Here is a 10,105-nt window from a genome sequence, read left to right as displayed (position 1 = left end):
CTTCTCCTTTTTCCTCTTTGATTATTAGTGATGCTAAATATTTTTATATGTTTATTCACCATTAGTATTTATGAATTGTCATTTCTGATAATTTTTCCAGTGTTGGGGGTGTTCATGGTCATTGTTGTCATCATATCATTTGGGGCCAAGAATGGTCAAGGCCAGGTTAGCACAGACACTTGGGTAGAAAAGAGGATCATAGGCTAGAACAGTATTTATCTTCCTGATACTGGCATTTTCCTGGGACCAGGTGGTATTGAAAATAGTTATTTTTGTTGCCAAGAAATCTATTAGAAAGTGAGTTTGCAAGGACACCCAGGCCTGGTGTGGTGCCTGGAGCTGAACAAGAAGCTACCAAGTCATGAGACTTCTCAGGATAGCTCTATGCTCAGCTAAGGGAAGGAAATCCTAGGAAGGATAATTAATGGAAGGAAAACAAACAAACAAACAAACATGGAATCTTTCTTATCTCTAAGGAGAAAAATCATTTCTCCAGGGAGGAATTAATTTTCTCCTAAGTAGTTCTCTTTTTGTATGAGCCTTTACCTGTAGGCTCAGCTCAACTCTACTTGGAAATCTATAGCAGGCAGAGAATAGGGAATAAACACGATGCTCCAAATTTGGGATCGTGCACCAACCAGGACCTCTCCAAGGCCACCTGCCTGCCAAGCTCACTGATCACCAGATGGGACATATCAGGGAAGGCAATTGTAGCTTGAAGACAAGAAGGAATGTTGGCTCATTTTCCAATGATAAAAACTACTTATTTCACCTGCCACCCTAGAAACACTGGGCTTTCCTGCAGCATATTTCCTGGCCTTGATGCTTGATGACCTCCACAACTTTGGGGCACAAGAAAACACTTGGTTGCATCTGTGAAGACATAACACTCTTGAAGTCAGAGATGAAATCTACAACTTCTTTGGAACTCTCACTGCAGGGAGCCTGTCCAAAGCTGTTGGACTAGGAATCAGCCAGAAGGCGTATTGCTTTGCTAGATGCCGGGTCTCTGGAGGGCTGGGTATCATTGAAGGGGAGGAAGTGGGCTGTAGCAAAGTCAGAGGCTAAGGATAGCATCAGACATAACTCAGCTCACATCACTGCCCACTCAACGCCCTCCTCCCACCCCATATCACCTTGAGTAGAAGCCAGTGTTCTCATGATGTCCTCCAAGGCCCTCCATGATTTGGCCCACAATCCCCCTTGTAACTCATTCTTTTCCTTTTCCTACTACTATTCAGGCCACTCTATGTTCAGTGACATAAAGGAGCGGGGGGGTGGGGGGGACAATGCTGTCACCCCAGCCTGAAAGAGCATGGCCTCACTTGAAAGTGAGGGCAAATCCTGACATCACTAACAGCTGGGTGCTCTCAGATAACTGCACTCTGCATTCTCGGTAGCTGAAGGGCAAGTTTCTTTTTTTCTTTCTTTCTTCCTTCCTTCCTCTCTCTCTCTTTCTTTCTGCTGCTCCGCGCAGCTTGTGGGATCTTACTTCCCCAACCAGGGATCCATCCCAGGCCTTCGGCAGTGAAAGCCCAGAGTCCTAACCACTGGACCACCAGGGAATTCTGCAAGTTCTTTCTTAAAGGGAAATCCATGGCTTCCACTCTCCCCAAAGTAATTTTTTCCAGGAGTCTTTCCCCATCATCACCCCCCAACCTGCCAATCATGTCTGGGCTGGATGTCCTAACCCTGTCCCTCCCAGCATCCTGGACTCCTGCCTCACCGCACATTCATACTGAGTGCAAGCGCCTGCTCCCTCTTCTCTGCCTCCCACTGGACTGAGGACAGCGGCTGTGTAATTTTATTCACCATTGTATCCCCAACCCTAAGATTTGGCACGTAGAAGACATTCAGCAGATGGCTGTTGAATGAAAATATAAATGAATAAATGATTACCAGCTGTTTCTATTCCCTTAACCTGCTGCAGAATTAATAAACTAATCTTGAACCCAGCAGATATATGAAAATAAAGGTATCACTGAGGACTATCAGGCCAACCTTTCTGTACTGGTTGCCATACTTTGCTTGCTGATTTATGCTAATAATTACTGCTACTTTGACTTTGGATTTGGATGTAAAACGATAACATTATTTGAGAGAAAGCTCCCAAATTTCTAAGCATGGGGACCCTGTGGAGGACATGGAACTTCAAAGGGCTTAGAAGAAATTTCAATGTGCACACGTATACACACACACACACGCACACACCACTTTGTAAACATCTAGCAGACCACATCTAGTAGAAAAATTCCATAATGAAATTTTTATCTCAAACCAATTAGCTCCAGACGTTCCAACCCCATGGCTGAGCCAAAGACGGCATCCTTGTAAAAATCTGAAGGAAAATAGGATAGAAGGACCCATAGTTTCCCTCTAGACCAGGGTATGTTTCTAAACCTTGGCTGTGCAACAGAAACCACTGGTGGGCTTTTAAAAATGCCAGTGCCCTGGCCATACCTAAGACCAATTGCATTAGAGTTTCTGTGGCTGGGAACAAGAGAATGATATTTTTTCAAGTGCCCCACATGCTTCCTCTGTGCAGTAGGCTTGAGAACCACTGCTCTGGATTCTACCTTGTGCTGAATTCCCTCATGGAGCCCTACTGTGTTCCAGGCATTGTATGAGGCACTGTCTTTCCCCTTAATTTGTTGATATAAAATGGTATTTCATCCATTTTACATGGACTGGCTTGCACCCTGGAAGGGAACCAATTTTATAAGTCTCATTATTTACTCTCTACTGTCAGAGCACAGGAAGAATAAGAAAAAAATGGTGTATACTTGCTTAAACTAGCCCCTTAATGTCTGAAGACAATCCTTTAGCGCAATTTTTTTTTAAAGAACATTGGAACTAAAGCCATTCCATAGATGAACTCTATGGAGTTTATTTATTTTTTAAATTTTTTATTTATTCATTTATTTATTTGACTGTGTTTGTTCTTTGTTGCTACGCGCAGACTTTTCTCTAGTTCTGGCCAGTGAGGGCTAGTCTTCATTGCGGTGCGCAGGCTTCTCATTGCAGTGGCTTCTCTTTGTTGTGGAGCACGGGCTCTAGGTGCGTGGGCTTCAGTAGTTGTGGCTCGTGGGCTCTAGAGCGCAGGCTCAGTAGTTGTGGCGCACCGGCTTAGTTGCTCCACGGCATGTGGGATCTTCCCGGACCAGGGCTCGAAGCCATGTCCCCTGCATTGGCAGGCGGATTCTTAACCACTGTGCCACCAGGGAAGTCCCTGGAGTTTAATTTAGACACTTCAATTTACATGTGATGGGATAAAAATTATGAATGTTTGGGAGATCACAGTGTTCTCTCTCCACCTTTGTCCACTCAGCTCCTTAATTCTCCCTCACTTTCTGTGAAAAAAATGGGGAAAAAAATCCGACTCTCATGAGAAAAGCCATTAGTAAAGAACACAACCCTCCTTCCTTAGGGTGTTTTGTGGGACTTGGGGGTGAGTGGGACTCCTCTGGAGCCTTTGTAGAGCTACACGTGGAGAGAGAAGAGAGGGGACCCAGGGACCAGGGCAACAGAGACAGGGCAGAAAAAAAAACTGCAAAGAATTTAGGGGTCCTAAAGATAGAAGAGGACAGGAGATTTTAATGAATTTCTAAGAACTAGGTTTGGGGATCTGCTTAAATGTTTGTGAGAGAATGAAGTGTAAAAACTAAAACTTCTGTGTGAATCATGCTACCAGCTCTCACCTCCCCTGGGCAGGACTGCAGAGGCCACGCCTTTATGGGAGTTACCCAGACATGCTCTGTGTACGGGTCCTCAGCGTGGACCCCTAACTCCCATCCCCTCCTCCCCAGATAACGAGGAGACACATCAGGAGTGACCACTGAGACTCTCTGTCCTGCTTCCCAGGGAATTCTGTTCTTTCTCTGTCACTCTGATTCCTCACCTTCTCATCTTCTCTTTCTCACTCTCTCTGCTCACGTCTGCTTCTCACGCACACTGGCTGCATCCTGGTATCGGTGTGGCCTAAACAGAGAGTTGCCCCAACATACATTGTAGTTTCAGATGTGGTCACTTATACTCCCATCTTCAAGGCTGTGCACAAATCAGACCCTTATTTATTGAACACATATTCACGAAGTGCCAGCTGCGTGGCCAGCGTGGCAGAAGGTAAGCAGGATAGACACAGTGACACATCCCTGGCCTCACAGAGCCTATACTCTAGCAGGGAATGAGGTGTAATTTTAAAAGCAAGAGGTTTTTTTAAAGTATTACCTTCAGTATAGGGCAAGAATAGGGTGCACACTGCAAAGCCTCACAATCACAGAAAACTGCCTGAGGAAGTGACATTGAAGCTGAAATTGGTGATGCTAGAAAGGGTATTTTAGCAGGGAGGAAAAGTATGTCGGAAGCCTGGTAAGGAGAGCAAAGAGTACTCAAGGAACTAAAAGAAGTTCAGCATGCCTGGAGAATAGTGCTTGAGGGGAGGTATGGGGTAAGACAGTGACAGAGGTCAGGAAGGGCCAGGTCTGGGTTTTGTAGCCATATTAAGGAATCTGAGCTGCATACAAGGGCAAAAAACCCCCCTGCAGCTGCACTATCCAATAGTGCGGCTATTTTGGTGATGATTGGAATGCTGTATATCTGCTCCATTCAATATGGTAGCCACTAGCCTCATGTGGCTATTGAGCACTTAAAATGTGGCTAATTTAACAGAGGTACTGAATTTTTAATTTTAGTTAATTTAAATAGGCAAATGTGGCTAGTGGCTACCCAAATTGGACAGCACAGCCCTACAGTGTTATAATCACAGGACATTTACACACATGTACATTTGTTGGCACATGGCACATGTACGGACACCTACGTAACGGAAACGGTTTTATATTTGCACATGATTATACACCCTCATACCTCAAGAATTCACATATAGATACAACCAGACACAATTGCATGAAACAGACCCTTACCTATTCTTATGGAAGGATAAGAACAATGAAAATTGAAATTGGAAAGAGTACATGGGTCAGTCTAAGGAGATTTGACACAGGAAGAATTGGAGCAAAAAGGATATGGGTGGGTCGGAAAATAAACTGAATTGGGGATGATATTATTTAACTGAAAACAAGAATAAAGGAAAGAAAATCCAATGAGACCACCAGTGGTTTGGGAATCTAAACTTTGTTTCCTTTGTTCTTTTAATCACAAATGATGCACATCCTTCTAAGGCAAACTCGAACTAATAGGATGGCCATGATGACTGGGAAGAATTCCAAGGGACACAGACAGAGTAGAGAAAGAAAGCACTTCTTAACAAGGATGACCTAATTCTCTAACTGACATTCATCCACCAAGAAAAATTTAGGCACTCTGGTTTGCAGCAGAAATATTTATTTCAAAGTTATTAAAATTATCTGAGATGGAATAGATGAAGTTCTAGCTATCAGAATTATTAGTTTACCTGAAAGCTTTACCATCCCATGGACTAGAATATTGCCTTTTTCCTTGTTGAAAAGGTAACTAAATTCTACACACACGAACTAAACAATAACTCCTCCATCTAATAAGTGGTATAATGGTTACCAGCTGGAGATGTTATGATTTGCTTTCCAGTGCTCATCTCATCCATCTGAGTCTCTGGATGGCTACCCTTTACCAATACTGGCCTTGCAGTTCTGTCAATGTGCTATGCTCCTTCCTGCCTCTGAGTCTTTGCACATGCTGTTCCCCCTACATGAAACACTCTTCCCAATCTCTTGCTAAGTTAGCTTATGCACATCCTTTGGGTCTCAACTTACACACCACTGCCTCGGGAATGTCGTCTCCAATCCATCCCAATTCTCCCAGATTAGATCAGTTCTTCCTCTTTCCTGTTATCATAGCATCCCATTCTTCTCTTTTATAGCACATTTCCCAGTTATAATTACTTAATTTTGTCATTATTATTATTATTTTTTTGGCTGCTTTGGTCTTCGATGCTGCGCGGGGGCTTTCTCTAGTTGCGGTGAGCGGGGGCTACTCTTCGTTGTAGTGCGCAGGCTTCTCATTGCGGTGGCTTCTCTTGTTGCAGCGCACGGACTCTAGGCACGCAGGCTTCAGTAGTTGTGGCTCACGGGCTCTAGAGCGCAGGCTCGGTAGTTGTGGCATAGGGGCTTAGTTGCTCGGCGGCATGTGGGATATTCCTGGACCAGGGCTCGAACCCATGTCCTCTGCATTGGTGGGCGGATTTTTAACTACTGCGCCACCAGGGAAGCCCTTATTTGTGTCATTATTGGCACAAATTTAATTTAATTTTATCTTGTCCTCAGGATTGTTAGCTCCATGAGGTCAGATATTGTAATCTGCCTTATTCGTCATTTACTTTGTCCTCAGGATTTAGTACAGGTCCTGGCAAATAGTAGATGCTCAATAAATATTAATTAAATGTTCAGTACATGAATGAATGTATTTAAATTTCTTCACTTTAGATTTACTTATCTAATTCCTCCCTCCCTTCCTTCCATCTTGCTGTATCGTAAATGACATCATTATATATTCTATACAATGGTAAACAAGTAGAACGAAACCCTAAGCCCTGTACATGGTTGATTAATTCTAATATTCCTTGTTCAGTTCCATTTAAGATCTGATAGACCATCTAGTGGTAAGTCATTAAGCTGCAGCAGCTATAAACATGTTCAGTCCCAGCATGAACCTGGTCTGATATCCAACCAGTCTTCTGGACGTCGCAGAAATGCCTCCATCTATTTCAGAAATGTGCTTACTACAGAAAGACACTTTGCTATATTTATGAGATACTGAATTTCCAGATGCCTTTCATCAATAGAAAATACACATTCTCTTTTTACCTGAAGGAAAGAGTGATGTGACTCGCTTTGAATTTGGGAGTGAGGGAAATAAGATGGCTCTCAGAGAATTATTTTAATCAGAAATGTGCTAACTTACCTTAGAGAGAATGGCTTGCAGACAGTTAGCCTTGATTTTAATAATAATTATGGAAAAATTTTAAATACATGATGGTCAAAGGGGATTAATCAGAGGTGGGGACAGAAAGGAATCAACAGACACCAATAAAGGAGGTGTTTGTTGCCCTCACACAACAGACCTTGAGGAGCTATAGTTTCATTGGCAGAACCTGTTCTCCCTTGAGAGAGGGTTGATCAGCTATCTACATCCATTGAGATTAAACATCTATTTCATCTAACTCCTTGTTTTGAATCCAATCACCAAGCTACCTTAATTTGGTTTCTTACGTATGTCTGTCTACTGGGAGAGAGTATGTTAATCTTGTCAATATGCACACCCCTTTTGGCCTAACAGTTCCATTTCCCATTGGAAAGACAGGCATTGGTACATCAGTCTTGGGAACTTGGTTAACCTGAGTCCCCCCCACCCCCGCCGAGAGGCACATCCTCTACTCCAGGTGTTGAGAATCAGGTGGCAGAGCATGGACAGCTGAGGCCAGCCCTAAAGCCTGGTGCATCCACCACAGGGCTGCCCTGGCAAGCTTCCCGAAGAGTCGCCTCGCCTCTCCCCTCTCCTGGCAAAACTCCAGCCTTGCCCCACACGATTTCTGTCCAAATTTCAAATGGAGACTAGGGGAAGTGAAATGTCTGTTAAAACTGGACACACTGTCTTAGAGATCCTTTTGAAGATTTCAATTATGAGACATGAAATTCAAGTCATACTATGGTGATGAGAACTAATGCCTCAGGAAAGAAAATGAAAATTGGGAGGAGGACAGGAGAAGGAGGGTGGAAGGAAAGAAGAAGGGGCTAATATCCCCATGTGAGGAACTGTGGAGACAAAAGACACTGTGTCAGAGTTGAGGAGAAATGTGGTGGCATATAAGGAAGTTACATGAATAAGCAATAAAAGAGGTAAAAATAGAGTAACTACACTGTGATAGATACATAGATGAAGAAAGAACTAAAAATAGTAACTACATTGTAGTAGATAAATACATGGATCGAGAAAGTAAAATGAATCAAATCCAGCTTTATCCTAGCAGGGGGCCAATAGATCATGAAAGTAGAAGCATGTATTTAGAGATCTAGGGGTAAACAGAAAGTATAGCTTTAAAAGTTCTAAGTGGTTACCTCTGGAACTGTGACTGTATAAGAAAGGTTGGGGCAAAGGAAATTTTTTTATGTTATTATTGTTATTATTTGATTTTTGATCATGTGCATTTTTTTGATTCATTCATTCAACAAATATTTATGAAGTACCACCTATGTACAAGGCAGAGTCTAGGCACTGGAGATACAGCACTAAACATAGATAAAAAATCCTGCCTTCAAAAACATAGTAGAGGAGACAGAAAATAAACAAGTAAAATATATGGTATGTCATATGATGTTAGGTGCAATCGAGAAAAATAAAGCTCTTTTATACCAGATGAGAGATTTGAACACAGACAGGAAGGAGGTAAGAGAGGGAACCATGTGGATTCCTGAGGGAAGAGTGTTGCAGGCAGAGGGAACAGCCAGTGCAAAGGCCCTGGGGTAGTAGTGCCTAGTGAGTGTGAAGAACAGCAAGAGGCTAATGTAACTGGAATGGAGTGAGTGAGGAGACGCGATCAGAAGAGACAGTGGTGGTGGAATGGGGGGAGGGACACACTGTATAAGGCTTTGTAGCTATAGTCAGATTCTGACTTTTACTCTGAGTGAAGTAGGGAGCCCATTGAAGGTATTTGAGCAGAAAAGTAACGTGTAACAAGGGTTTGGTTTTTTTAAATTATTCTGACTTTTTGTGAATTGGCTTTTTGGAGATAGTCAAGGGAAGGAACAAAGGGACAAATAAGGAGGATGAACAGTTGAAAAAAAAATTGCTATAAAGAAATGCAGTGGTAAAAAAAAAACTCTCCTCCTAATCTATCATTTAATAAAAAGGTATGTTTTCTCATTTTTAACATGTAAATGTCTATAAGTGTCTTTCATGACACAGTGGAAGAACTTTCGATAGTTGCCCTTGGATGTTCTTTCAACATGCTTGCTCTCAGTGGTCGTTCATCTTCCCCCAGTGTGCCTGGGGAGGAGTTTCTAGAAGTTGGAGACTTGACCGGCTCCTCAGATATCCCAGCCTCCTCCCTTGACTTTGAGTCATAGATATTTCTGTCTCTGTGGTTCCCAAACCTGGCTGAACATCAGAATCACGTGGGAGAACTTTTTACAAATATAGACTCCTGGGCCATCCTCCCAAGAGATTCCAAATATTTTGGTTCGAGGTGGGATCTAGGCAGGGATGCACCAGGGGCTGGGTGTCGGGAGCGGTACACCCAGGTGTAGAAGGTGAGCGGGGAGCATCGTCTTTAGAGAATTAAAGAACGACAATAGAACCAACAAAAAGTCAGCCTGCTTTTGATTACCACCATGTGCTGACAGCTCCAAACAACGTCGGTGAGAAAATACCTCTCCTCCGAAACCTTTTCTTGGTCTAAGTTCTAAGCACTTGCTGTTGAGTTTAAGTAATATTTACTCAAGCTTCAAACTGCACATTTTTATTACTTACCCTTTAGTAAATGTCGTATTCTGCACGCACATTAATTTACTGAACTCCCAGTGATACAGTCAGCCCCCAACACACAGTCTCACCTACACATGCTCATTTCCAGAGAAGATTTTTAACGGTTGGAGTCCGAGGCTTGCTTTGGGTTCAGTTCACGTCTCCAACACCTGTAGTACATTTACCTGCATTTATTCAAAATAAATAAGAATCACTCATGGTAATAGCCTGAGTTAAGACAAAGAAAAAGAACCTGAGTTACATCAAATTTGCCATTCTATGTAATCACCTGGAGTTTTTATTTGTATTTCAAATTTGAAATGGTGAAATAGAGTGTAAATTATGAAGTACAACATGCTATTTTGGAATGGGAAAATTTTATTCTGTACGTGAAACTATTCTATTGAATAATATTTTAAAATTGAAAGTTGTTCTTTCTAATTAACTATAAAATAAAAATGAGTCAAGAAAATAATGTTATTTTATATATAACATTAATTTTATTATATATTATGTATTGTATAACACATTATGTATAACATATATTACATATGATATGACTTTTATATATGTTATATAACATAATCAGTTATTGTTGATTATTACATAACTACTATTTAAATAATTTTGTCACGTAGAGGAGGGAGAT

The 10,105-nt window shown here is 42.0% G+C and overlaps 1 long non-coding RNA gene across 1 annotated transcript; it reads right to left on the bottom strand.

The window, feature by feature from the left end:
* Positions 1 to 2,983: 2,983 nt before the first annotated feature.
* Positions 2,984 to 9,639, bottom strand: LOC133094614 (uncharacterized). The gene is made up of 3 exons (XR_009701479.1): positions 9,546 to 9,639; positions 3,899 to 3,978; positions 2,984 to 3,350 (listed from the first exon to the last, which is right to left on the bottom strand). It is a non-coding gene; the product is annotated as an uncharacterized LOC133094614 (long non-coding RNA).
* Positions 9,640 to 10,105: the final 466 nt, after the last annotated feature.

This window comes from Eubalaena glacialis, chromosome 1 (genome assembly GCF_028564815.1).
Source record: "Eubalaena glacialis isolate mEubGla1 chromosome 1, mEubGla1.1.hap2.+ XY, whole genome shotgun sequence".
NCBI classification, from domain to species: Eukaryota; Metazoa; Chordata; class Mammalia; order Artiodactyla; family Balaenidae; genus Eubalaena; species Eubalaena glacialis.
This window is presented reverse-complemented; position numbering and strand designations above follow the sequence as displayed.